Here is an 11,045-nt window from a genome sequence, read left to right as displayed (position 1 = left end):
GTCCAACTAATGTCTGTTACATCCATATACACATTTAACATGATAGCATTGCCTTATGGAAAGCTGAGATAAATCAATACAGCATTTTAAAATTTATGACATATTAAAATTGAGGAACTATTATTAACTATAAACTCTTGACCTGCTGTATCTGGGAGTAGATTTTAACCTATTAGGTAAGGCTAATTTTACTTCAGACCCAATCAAGAAGTTTCTCTTGATCTTTCTTTAAAACTTGTACCACTTTCTCTTTTACCTACCTCAGAAAAAGCCACCACCATCCAGCCGACAGTTAAATCTATAAACCTGACAGATATTCTTTTTTTTAATATTTTATTTATTTATTCATGAGAGACACAGAGAGAAAGAGGCAGAGACACAGGCAGAGGGAGAAGCAGGCTCCATGTAGGGAGCCTGATGTGGGACTCAATCCTGAGACTCCAGGATCACGCCCTGGGCCAAAGGGAGGCGCTAAACCACGGAGCCACCCAGAGATCTCCCCTGACAGATATTCTTGATGATTTCTTCTTCCTCATATATAAAAATCAGTCCATTGCCATATCCCACTGAATCTACCTCTAAAATATGACCCAAACACATCTCCATTACTACTACCCTATATCAAGCACCATAAACATGCACCTAGACTATTTTGATATACTCTGAGCTGGTACCCTTGCTTCCACTCTGTCCTTCCTGCTATCCACTTTCCACTTAGCAGCCAAAGGACTTTTTGTTTAAATGTTAGCTCCATCATTTTACTCTCCTACTTAAAACTCTTCAAATTCCTACGGCTCTTAGAATAAAATCCACAATGACATCCACAACCCTCCACAAATTTCAAGCCTCTGACAACCTCTTTAACCTAATCTTGTACCTCTTTCCACTTTACTCCATTAACACTCATCTACTTTGAGTTTTCCTAATTTTTATTAAGCTCTTTTCCTCCTCATAACCCTAATCTATGCTGTTCTCTCTGCCAAGTCTATTCTTCTCTCTTCTTCCAGTTCATCCATACTGATCTTTTAAGTCTCAGCTTAACTTCCTTGACCTTCCCATCCATATATGTATATGTATGCACATATATATAGTTTATTTTTGTCTCTCCCATTGGACCATTAATTTCATGAGGCAAAAGCTTTGCTTGTCTTGTTTACTACCAATTGTTCACAGACTACCTAGTGCATAGTAGACACTTAATAATATTCCTGAGGAATAAACAAAGAAATAACCAAAACATCCTCATACAAAGGAGCAAAACTGCTGTCATTCACTCTCACATAACACAGTATCTTATGACCAGAGAAACTAGAGAATAGGAGGCTTAGGTGAATAATGGACAAAAGCTGCAGATCTTACAAACAGAATGAGAAACAATTTTCAGTCAAAAGTTATAGCAACAGGCACAATATATTGGCAAGAAGCAAAACTTTAAATTTCCTTAGCAATACAAATATTACACATTTAAAATATAAATTTAGGGCAAAGACTGAGCAGTTCCCACACAAATCCCAAGGGCCCTTATACTAGTAAATGATGTCCTAAGGCTGATGGTTAAGTGGCAACAATGGCAAAGGATCCAGAGGAAGATTACGGAAACCCAGGTTTGGAAGAGGCTGCTGGTTGTCTCCCAGCATCCACCTTCCCTTTATTCTATGTAATCCAATTTTTGGGCAGTGACCATGATTGATACAGGCAAAGCTCCAGAAGCACAGAAAAGAAAGCTGTATGTTGTGGCATAAAAACAGGTTTCAGAGAGGTGATAGGTATGTGGTGTAGCCACTGAATGTTCTAGAATCTTGTGCCTTGGGTGGCTACTCCACATTACACATTTAAGTGGAGGAGAAAGGCCTCTTTTTTTGGAAAGAGGGGCATGGGATACCATGAGGAGTGGAATCAAGAGACCCAGGATCTAGACTTTGACTAGCTTCTTACTAACTATGAAGCTTGAGCATGGCAGGAGACTCATTGGGCCTCATGTTCTCCATATGAAAATGTTGACTGTGAAGGACTCCATGTAAATACATAGAAACCTGCTCAGTACTCCCAGAGAAATAATGAGTTGTGTCAGGCCTAAAAGGCTAGGTATGATTTCGTCAGACAGAGATTCTACTAAATTGTGCAGTCACATTTTTCTTTCATGCCCCCAAAAGGATCCCTGAGTCAGAGTTAGAAGTATTTGGGCTCTGCTGTTAATTAATTGTATGACATTAGATAAGTCATTCACTCTCTCTAGGCCTCACTTTTTCCAAATGCAAAATAAAGGAATTGAATTAGATGACCTCTGAGGCCACCCTGCCTTTATTTATGGCCTTTTCTCACCCAGTTATCTTTTTTTTTAATAGACTTAATTTTTAAAAAAGATTTATTTATTTATTCATTTATTCATTCATTCATTCATGATAGACATAGAGGGAGAGAGAGAGAGAAGCAGAGACACAGGCAGAGGGAGAAGCAGGCTCCATGCCGGGAGCCCAATGCGGGACTCAATCCTGGGACCCCAGGATCGAACTCTGTGGCAAAGGCAGGCACTAAACCGCTGAGCCACCCAGGGATCCCCTTAAATAGACTTAATTTTTTTAAGTATTTATTTATTTATTTATTTATTTACTTACTTACTTACTTACTTATTTGGCACAGAGAGAGAGCACAAGTAGGCAGAGTGGCAGGCAGAGGTAGAGGGAAAAGCACGCTCTGAGCAGAGAGCCTGATGTGGGGCTCCATCCCAGAACCCTGGGATCATAACTTGAGCTGAAGACAGATACTCAACCGGCTGAGCCACCCAGGTGCCCCTAGACCATATTTTTTAAAGCAGTTTTAGGTTCACAACAAAATTGAGGAAAAGGTACAAAGATTTCTCATATACTCCCTGACCCCACACATGCATTATCCCCATTATTAATATCCCCTACTACAGAGGACATTTGTTACAACTGATGAACCTACACTGACATGTCGTTATAATCAAAAGTCCATAGTTTGCATTAGAGTTCAGTCTTGGTCTTGTACATTCTATGCGTTTGGACAAATATATATCTACCACAGTATCACAGTATCATATAGAGTATTTTCACTGCCCTAAAAATCCTGTGTGCCCTGCCTATTCAACCCTCTCTCCCTGCTAAGCCCTGTCAACCACTGTTCTTTTTACTGTCTCCATAGTTTTCTTTTTCTAGAAGGTCATATAGTTGGAATCATATAATACGTAGCCTTTTCAGATTGGCTTCTTTCACTTGGTAATATCTATTTAAGTTTCCCCCTAATATGTTTACATAGCTTGATAGCTCCTTTCAGTTTAGCACTGAATAATATTCTGTTGTCTAGGTGTGCCTGGGTGGCTCAATTGGTTAAGCAGCCTATTCTTGATTTCAGCTCAGATCATGATCTCGGGGCTCTGGGATAGAACCTCGCATCAGGCTCCACATTCAGTGGGGAGTCTACTTCAGGATTCTCTCTCTCCCTGTGCCCCTCCACCCACGCTTGAGCTCTCTCACTGTCTCAAATAAATAAATAAATCTTTAAAAATATTAATATTCTGTTGCCTAGATGTATCACAGTTTATTTACTTGTTCACATACTGAAGGACATCTTAATTGCTTCCCAGGTTTTGACAATTATGAAACATCTTTGTGCAGATTTTTGTGCAGGTATTTTCAATTCATTTGAATAAATACCAAGGAATGCAACTGCCGGGTTGCATGGTGTGTTTGGTTTTCTAAGAAACCACCAAACTGTTATCCAAAGTGGCTGTACCATTTAGTACTCCAATCAGCAAATAATGGAGAGTTCCAGTTGCTTCCCATTCTCACCAGTTTTTGATATTGTCAATGTTCTAATTTTTGGCCATTCTAATAAGTGCTCAGTGGCGTCTCATTGTTGCTTTTATTTGTATTTCCCTGATGACATATAATAAGGAGCATCTTTTCATATGTTTATTTGCCATTTGTATATCTTCCTTGGTATACAAGGTCTTTGGCCCATTTTTAAATTGGATTGTTTGTTTCTCTATTGTTGACTTTTAAGAGTTCTTTGTATATTTTGAATAATAGTCCATCACCATATTTGTCTTTTACAAATATTTTTCCCAGGAGCACCTGGGTGGTTCAGTCAGCTAAGTGTCTGCCTTCAGCTCAGGCCATGATCACAGGGTCCTGGTATCAAGCCCAGCATCGGGCTCCTTGTTCAGCAGGGAGCTTGGTTCTCCTTCTCCTTCTGCCTGCTGCTTCCCCTGCTTGTACTCTCTCTCTCTCTGTCAAATAAATAAATAAAATCTTTTTAAAAAAACAAATATTTCCCCCAGTCTGTGCCTTCTCTTTTTCTCTCTTGACAGTGTCCTCCAAAGAGCGGGAATTTTTAATTTTAATGAAGTCCAGCTTGCCAATTCCTTCTTTCATGGATTGTCTTTGATGTTACATCTAAAAAGTCATCACCAAACCCTAGGCTATCCAGATTTTCTCATATGTTCTCTTCTAGGGATTTTATAGCTTTGCATTTTACATTTAAGTCTGTGATCCATTTTGACATAATCAAATAGTATACTTACTAGGACTGCCCAACTAAAGGCTGAATTCCTGAGCCTCTTTGACTCCTATGCATGTTCATGTGATAAAGTTCTAGCCAACAGAATATGTAGAGAAATTATGTGTACAAACTTTAGTTCTCACCCTTAAAGGGAGAAGTGTATTTTCCTTCCCTCCCTCCTGTGATTTCTTCCATCCTGCTATCTGGTACACAAATGTTATGGCCATCTTGAACTGTATAGATAAGTACAGAGGAAGGACAGAAGAACAAAATAAACCATATAGAACACTGGTGCCATATCAGCAAGGGACTACTACCTAAAAGAAAGGTGAATTTCTATTTTCTTTAAGCCATTATTTTTTATTGTATATTTTTTATTGGAGTTCGATTTGCCAACATATAGCATAACACCCAGTGCTCATCCCATCAAGTGCCCCCCTCAGTGCCCATCACCCAGTCACCCCATCTCCCCGCCCACCTCCCCTTCCACTACCCCTTGTTTGTTTCCCAGAGTTAGGAGTCTCTCATGTTTTGTCTCCCTCTCTGATATTTACCACTCATTTTCTCTCCTTTCCCCTTCATTCTCTTTCACTATTTTTTATATTCCCCAAATGAATGAGACCATATAATGTTTGTCCTCTGATTGACTTACTTCACTCAGCATAATGCCCTCCAGTTCTATCCACGTCGAAGAAAATGGTGGGTATTCATCGTTTTTCATTAAGCCATTATTAATTTACGTTTCTATTAATTTGCATTTCTGTTTATATACAACAGAAATTACATTCTAACAGAGTAGACCATGCAAGAAGAGAAATCTAGACATTAGCAGACCAGAGACCATTCTTTTGGTTACTCCTAAGAAGGGGTTTTCATCTGTTCCTTGAGTTGTTAACTGTAAAGTAATATCAGAACCCACTTTATTTAATCTATAGTGATGGCATATAATTATGTAATATTCATTACATATTGAAATGTTTATGGGTTCCATTAAATCAAATGTATTCATCATTCTTTTGTATTCTTTACCTAAAGATCAAAGCTATAGAGACCCTCTAGATGTGTTAAAAATGAGTTTCCTGATTGGACCCTACACAGCAATAGCAGTAAATATTTTGGAGCTGAGACTGGCAAAACCAAGTAAAAAGCTTCCTCATACCTACCCTCACTCTGATTCATATACTCCTTACAAAATGTTGCTTTAACCAATTCATGGTATAGTATATACTATACCATGACAGTACTACATTTGAGGTATTTTAAATGGATATGCTGAAAATTCTCTCCCCTCCTCCTCATTTTATTCCTTCCTTCTCTATGCCTTGTACTAATCTCCATGGAATGTATCAACTGACTTCCTTATGCTCTGGCTTCTTCTTGAGTTAAGCCAATCAGAGGCACAGGCAGGGGATTGCAGGGTAGGACAAAAGAGAAGTTGGGATATTTATTCCTCCAATTTCTTCCCTGGCTGGCTACAGTGGACAGTATTTATTTTTCTCAACTGAAGGCCAAGAAGAAAGCACAGAATGTCCATGTTGTACATTTGTATAATTTTTCAGAGTGGAGGCTAAGTGTGGTTATGAACTGCTGATAAATTGGAAGCCACTACACACAGGCCATGACTACTAGGAATCTAGCCCAACATAAAATACTGTTGTACAGTGGCATGGTAGCCTCTCTTGTTTCACAGTATATAACCTATTTGCCATGATGTAACCAGTAAACCTTGGTCTAAACTGCAAATATAAACTCTCAAACCTTACATGTGAATCATCTACATACAGTACTTGTTAAAGATGTAGATTCTTGAGCTGCATTTTAGGAAATTCTGATTCAGCTTATCTGGAACTTGTCTTGGAATCTGTAGGAAGTTGCCTGGGTAGGTTAGGCCCAGGTGTCAAAGGGACACACTTTGAGAAACACTTAATTAGAATATTGTGGTTAAAAAAATTTAATATCCAAGTCTATCAATATTTAGTCTTCTTGGGCAGCAGAAAGTTAACCTCCAGCTAAACTCTATAATTCTTGCAGTCTGTCTTTTACAGCTACAGCAGAGTTTCCCAAATTGTCATATGCATACAAATAATCTGGAGGGGGGGCAGTCTTGTTAATCATAGCTTAATGTAATCATAAGATTCAAGAAGCATTTGCTAAAGACGAATGAAATCAAATTCTGCAACTCTTGAAAATTAAAATGATTACAAGAATATGTAACTGAAACTTGTGTTGATATAAATTGCTAACTATAACAACATAAGAGAAGCAATTTCTGAACTGCAAATATAGCTATATTGTTAATTGAAACATAGGTAAAATGAAATCTCTTAGCTAATGCTAAGTCATTAACTGACATAAAATATTTGTGTTTTGCTCTGTAATTTTCTATGTTAATTTTATATTCACCACTCAATTAAATTTACCTTACATTTAAGCAGAGACATTTAACTCAGCTTGATTATTATATTATGCTTATGAAGAAATGCAAGATTCAATAAAACATATAAATATTTTAGTGTGTTATAATTACTGGATAATTTTTCTTCCATGCATTAATAAATTTTTATAAACATTTGCTGTTTTATTCAGGTTCAAAGATTTCTCAACTTGAAACTGCATAAACTCTATCTTTTAAATGGCCTTGATATAACCACCAAACCGTAAAATTTTGTACTGGATAATAAAATTATGCTTTCTCTTGAATGTTTGGTTTAAGATAATCAGGACTTTTCATACAGTTCAGTTCACATCACATGGTATCTATTGATACACTCAAGCCTTTAAACTGGCCCTTATAATGCCTGCTTCAGGATTTACAGAGCTGAAATCCTGATAACTGCAATACTTACCATTTAATTCACAATCTACTAAGTGTCAAGCACCTTACTGGGTGCCTTACATATGTGATCTCTTTTGAACCCCATGACAAGCCCATTGGTTATTACCCAAAATGTTAGGTAAGGAAATTGAAGCTAAAGAAGTGAAATGACTCACCCAATTTTTCACTGTGGGCAAGGGGTAAAGCCAAAATTTTAACTCAATATCACAAACTCTACATCTTTACAGCCTGCCATGATGCATTGATGGAATATTAAAATACATTTGTTGAACACTGGTTCTGTATACTCAACTTCAAAGAGGATTCAGGGTGAATAAACATAATCTTATATCCTCAAAAATGTTTCAATCTAATTGAGGTAGAAAATAGGAATAAAGGATGTGCACAGGTAGTTTTATTACTCACAGGAATATAAATAAATTGTGCTTTTTATTCAAGTGTTTAGTCCAGGATGGGACATGGACATTATAAATTATAATATATTACAATGGATCTCTAATAATTGTCTTATTATGTGTTCCTTCACAAACCGAATATCAGATAAGAAATCTAGTAAAAGAGTTTATCTGGTAAAATGGGCCTCATCAAAATTTAAAACTTTTCCTCTGTAAAAATCCTGTTAAGAAGACCAAGCCACAGACTGAGACGAAATATTTCAAAGCCCCATGTTTGACAAAGGACCAGTATGTATAATACACAAAGAGCACTAAAAACTCAACAGTGAAAAAGAACAATTCAATTAGAAAACAGACAAAAAGTGTGAACAGATATTTCAATAAAGAGGATATAGAGATGATAAATAAGCACACGAAAATATGTTCAATATTATTATCCATTAGGGAAATGCAAATTAAACCTACAATAAAGTATCACTTCATACCTATGAGAATGGCTAAAATATAAAATAATGACAGCACCAAATGCTGACAAACATGATGAGAAACTCAATCACCCATATGTTGCTGGTGGAAATGTAGAACAGTACAGCCACTACAGAAAAATTAGATGGATTATTTTATTTTATTTATTTATTTTTAATTTATTTATTTATGATAGTCACAGAGAGAGAGAGAGAGGCAAAGACATAGGCAGAGGGAGAAGCAGGCTCCATGCACTGGGAGCCTGATGCGGGATTCGATCCTGGGTCTCCAGGATCGCGCCCTGGGCCAAAGGCAGGCACCAAACCGCTGCGCCACCCAGGGATCCCTAGATGGATTATTTTAAAACTAAACATTTAACTACCAAATGACTCAGTGATTGCAAACCTGTGTATTTATTTATCCCAGAGGAATGAAAATTATATTTGTGCAAAAGCATATATGTGAATTTTCTTAGCAGCTTTCTTTGTAAAAGCCAAAACCTGGAAACAGCCCAAATGCCTCTCTATGGGTGACTCATTAAACAAACTGTGGTACGTACATGAGTGATACCACTCATTTGTTTGCTTCAATCCTATCCCTCTTGTGAAATGTCTATTTTTAATTAGGTTATCCTTAGTCAAACCATGAACCACTAACAGACTACCTATATGAAATTCTATTTGGCAAAACTAATGAAAAGTGTATAGAAGATAGGTCAAAAGCAGATAAAATCTTATTTTAAAATGTTTATTTATACTATTGTTCCGCTATCAAATTTAACTCCTCCAACTGTTCTCTTAATTTCAAATTTTATTTCACCACAACCAACTTCATGACCCACCATGGGAATCTAGGGAAAAGTCATTTTATTTTTTAAGTTAATAGTCTTTTTATTGGAAAAAAAAAAAGACCAGAATTTACAACTTGGAATGGACATAAATTACAAGTTCTTCAACAGCAATGTTGATGGCTCTGCTGAAGTCCACAGTCACAGTGTACTCTACTGGCTCTAAGTCATGGTTCAAAAGGTTTTAAAACCAGAGAGTCCAAGATGCTCCCTTGTTAAAGGTTTCTTTTTAAAAATTTGTGTGAATGGTGACAGCCTGACACCCATTTCACTCTAGTAAAACACAGACAACACTAAACCAAAATATACAGGATGCCACCAGCATGTATGTCATTTTCACCAGGGGTCAGGACAAACAGAAGTATAAAAGGGCTGTCCTGCTAAGTGGGGCCACATCTAGACAGTTTATCCTTCACCCATCTTTCTGCACCGCATCCTGAGGTAAACTAATTTTAGATGTTTGTTTTCAGTAAACCAGCTATGACAATACATACTAACAAATTGAACTAGAACTCATTTGAATAGGTTTCAAGTTTGGTTTTTTTCATTTTTCATTTTTAATACAAATGCCTGAGTATGCTCAATTGTCAAGCTGCATGCATGAAAAGCTGGCAAGCCCAAATAGTGTATTAATCATTAGCAAATGGAACTGCAAGGAGTCCACTAACTGCTTCCTTATCATAAGGCAGTACAAGTGTTTATATAGTAAAACTGATATGTCGCTTATCTTTAGGATGCAGGACCACCAGCCAATATGTGCAGATTTTGAGTGTGTGGACAGAAGGTACTTCAACATTCAGTTTTGCTTTAGAGAAACAGAATGAGAAAATGAACTTTTTTTGCAAGAGGTCAGTAAAAGATTCAATATGGTTCTTCTAGAGGGTGGAAAAGGAGTTCAAATTAGGTCTTCATTTTGCAGTCATCAACTGTAGTTGATTTGTCCATCTCCATCAATATCTGCTTCTCTGATCATTTCATCTACTTCTTCATCTGTTAGTGTTTCTCCTAAGTTTGTCATGACATGACATAGTTCTGCTATGTTGATGTAACCATTCTCATCCTTGCCAAAGATGCAGAATGCTTCACAAATTTTCTTCACTGTCTGTATCTTTCATTTTTCTAGCCAGTGTAGTCAAAAATTCTGAGAAGTCAATGATGCCATTACCATCAGCCTCCACTTCATTGATCATATTCTGCAATTAGGCTGTTGTTGGGTTCTGACTCAGTGACCTCATGACAGCGCCAAGTTCCTTTGTTGTGATGGTACCATCACCATCTTTGGCAAATAGGGAGAAAGCTTCCTTGAATTCAGCCATCTGTTCTTCGGTCAGCTCATCAGCCATGGTGCTAGCAAAGAGAGGAAGAGCAGAGGGAACGAGGGTGGCTGCACCAGCACAGGAGCTGTGATGGCTCGGGTGCCTCCACTGCTGCTGCTGCTGCTGCTAAGGCACTGTATGCGTTCTGCACTTGTGCTGCTGTTGCTGCCCGACTGCAGAGAAAGGTCATTTTAAAGCATACACACTGCTTACCATTAGGAGAAATAGTCAACACAGGACCCACAACTTTCTGCAAAATTTTATCAAATACAAGTCAAAAGTCACCAGAAAGCAGGCCTAGAATTGGTGTTCTCTGGCCATTTGAAGGGGCTACTTCATTAGGAAAAGAAGTTTTATCTGCATTTTTTCTTTTATACATTTGAACTCAGTTGTGTTTTACCCTCTCCAAAGGAAGCAGTATTTCAGATATAATTTTCACTTTTCCAGAACTGTTTTTCTAATTTTAGAAAAGTGAGCATTTCGGGGTCCCTGGCTGGCTCAGTCAGTAGAGCATGCAACTCTTGATCTCAGGGTTGTGAGTTCTAGCCCCACACTGGATGTAGAGTTTATTTTAAAAAGTAAATGCATAAAATCTTTTTCTAAAAAAGAAAGAAAAGTGAGCATTTTATGAATAGTCACTGTAAAGGTATAAAATATAACCACTT

At 37.4% G+C, this 11,045-nt stretch overlaps 1 pseudogene; it reads right to left on the bottom strand.

Annotated features, from left to right (window-relative positions):
* Positions 1 to 9,080: 9,080 nt before the first annotated feature.
* LOC144307821 (calmodulin-alpha pseudogene) lies at positions 9,081 to 10,682 on the bottom strand (annotated as a pseudogene).
* Positions 10,683 to 11,045: the final 363 nt, after the last annotated feature.

The sequence above is a fragment of the Canis aureus genome, chromosome X (assembly GCF_053574225.1).
Source record: "Canis aureus isolate CA01 chromosome X, VMU_Caureus_v.1.0, whole genome shotgun sequence".
NCBI classification, from domain to species: domain Eukaryota; kingdom Metazoa; phylum Chordata; class Mammalia; order Carnivora; family Canidae; genus Canis; species Canis aureus.
This window is presented reverse-complemented; position numbering and strand designations above follow the sequence as displayed.